We start from the raw sequence: 2,375 nt of genomic DNA on the forward strand, positions 1-2,375 counted from the left end.
CTCGACCGACGCAACTACAGAAGAGACTTGGCAGCGGTTGCCATTCTACAGCGCGTCTGTTAAGCGATTTCGAAGTTGATCTAATGGCGAGCCCTTGTCTCTAGGCATGAGGTGGGTGCTTGGCGCTCTAGCAAAATTTTTTGCGTGCCTATCGCGGCTACAAGGGGAGAGGTGGTTGCCGCGAGCCTCTCCTGTGCCCCCCTCATTGATTCAACGCCGCTGTCAGGGCGGATGGAAATGTCGGATTTTGAAACGGTGGACGGCGACGTTGAATCAATTAGAGGGGCATGAAGCCCACCCTCGAGGGTGCTATTTTCCTGGACTCTCCTTTAGATCATGTATTCTTGTCACTTAGCTGGCGCAATTTCGGAAAAAGGTTTGGCAGCGGTTGCCAGCCCCTCACCGCGTCTACTTGGTGATTTTAAAACTCGATCTAAAATGGGAGCCCTCGTCTTGCACCTCCGTCCGGTGTTGCTCGGGTATTGCACAAATTTTTGCCATCGGCGCGAATCCCCCAACGAATGCCTACACGCTTGGACCCTCTCTTAGATCACCTTCTTCGATCACTCGACCGACGCAATTACGGAAGAGACTTGGCAGCGGTTGCCATTCTACACCGCGTCCGTTCTGCGATTTCAAAGTTGATCTAATGGCGAGCCCTTGTCTATAGCCATGAGGTGGGTACTTGGCGCTCTAGCAAAATTTTTTGCGAGCCTATCGCGGCTACAATGGGAGAGGTGGTTGCCGCGAGCCTCTCCCGTGCCCAGCTCATTGATTCAACACCACTGTCAGGGCGGATGGATATGTCGGATTTTGAAACGGTGGACGCCGACGTTGAATCAATTAGAAGGGCATGAAGCCCACCTTCGAGGGTGCTATTCCTGGACTCTCCTTTAGATCATGTTTTCTTGTCACTCAGCTGGCGCAATTTCGGAAAAGGTTTGGCAGCGGTTGCCAGCCCTCACCGCGTCTTCTTTGTGATTTTAAAACTCGATCTAAAACGGGAGCCCTCGTCTAGCACCTCCGTCCGGTGTTGCGCGGGTATTGCACAAATTTTTGCCATCGGCGCGATTACCCCAACGAATGCCCTACGCTGGGACCCTCTCTTAGATCACCTTTTTCGATCACTCGACCGACGTAATTACGGAAGAGACTTGGCAGCGGTTGCCATTCTACAGCGCGTCTGTTCTGCGATTTCGAAGTTGATCTAATGGTGAACCCTTGTCTCTAGGCATGAGGTGGGTGCTTGGCGCTCTAGCAAAATCTTTTTGCGTGCCTATCGCGGCTACAATGGGAGAGGTGGTTGCCGCGAGCCTCTCCCGTGCCCCCCTCATTGATTCAACGCCGCTGTCAGGGCGGATGGATATGTCGGATTTTGAAACGGTGGACGCCGACGTTGAATCAATTAGAGGGGCATGAAGCCCACCCTCGAGGGTGCTATTCCTGGACTCTCCTTTAGATCATGTTTTCTTGTCACTCAGCTGGCGCAATTTCGGAAAAAGGTTTGGCAGCGGTTGCCAGCCCTCACCGCGTCTACTTGGTGATTTTAAAACTCGATCTAAAATGGGAGCCCTCGTCTAGCACCTCCGTCCGGTGTTGCTCGGGTACTGCATAAATTTATGCCATCGGCGCGAATCCCCCAATGAATGCCTACGCTTGGACCCTCTCTCTTAGATCACCTTCTTTGATCACTCGACCGACGCAACTACGGAAGAGACTTGGCAGCGGTTGCCATTCTACAGCGCGTCTGTTCAGCGATTTCGAAGTTGATCTAATGGCGAGCCCTTGTCTCTAGCCATGAGGTGGGTGCTTGGCGCTCTAGCAAAATTTTTTGCGTGCCTATCGCGTAAAGCATGTTTTCTAGTCACTCAGCTGGCGCAATTTCGGAAAAAAGGTTTGGCAGCGGTTGCCAGCCCTCACCGCGTCTTCTTGGTGATTTTAAAACTCGATCTAAAACGGGAGCCCTCGTCTAGCGGCTCCGTTCCAACTCGATCGGCACAACATTGGGAAATGGTTCGACAGCGGTTGTCGTTCCAATGTGTCATCGGGGGATGCCTTGGAAAGTGGCCTTTCAAGGGCGAGCTCGCGTCTATCCCTTGGATTGTGCGTCACGTCACAAGTGAATGGGGAGATCTCTCTGTGAACGGCGGCATGGTGATTGCAAGAGAAAATTGACTTAGTCGAAGTATGGCCGTTTGTACGGGGTGCACCAAAAAGCGTGTAGGGGGCATATGCCTGGGAAATGGATGTCTCTGAGTGTCCTTACTCGGTCGCGTGCGCGGTGTACATCTTTGCATTATGACCCTGCTGCGAGCATTTGTGATGCGAGCATTATGGGGGAACGGGTTTCGTACGAGATGTTCTTCTCAGGCTCC

Source organism: Cupressus sempervirens, chromosome 2 (genome assembly GCF_028749045.1).
Source record: "Cupressus sempervirens isolate cs-2001-9-10 chromosome 2, ASM2874904v1, whole genome shotgun sequence".
Lineage (NCBI taxonomy): Eukaryota > Viridiplantae > Streptophyta > Pinopsida > Cupressales > Cupressaceae > Cupressus > Cupressus sempervirens.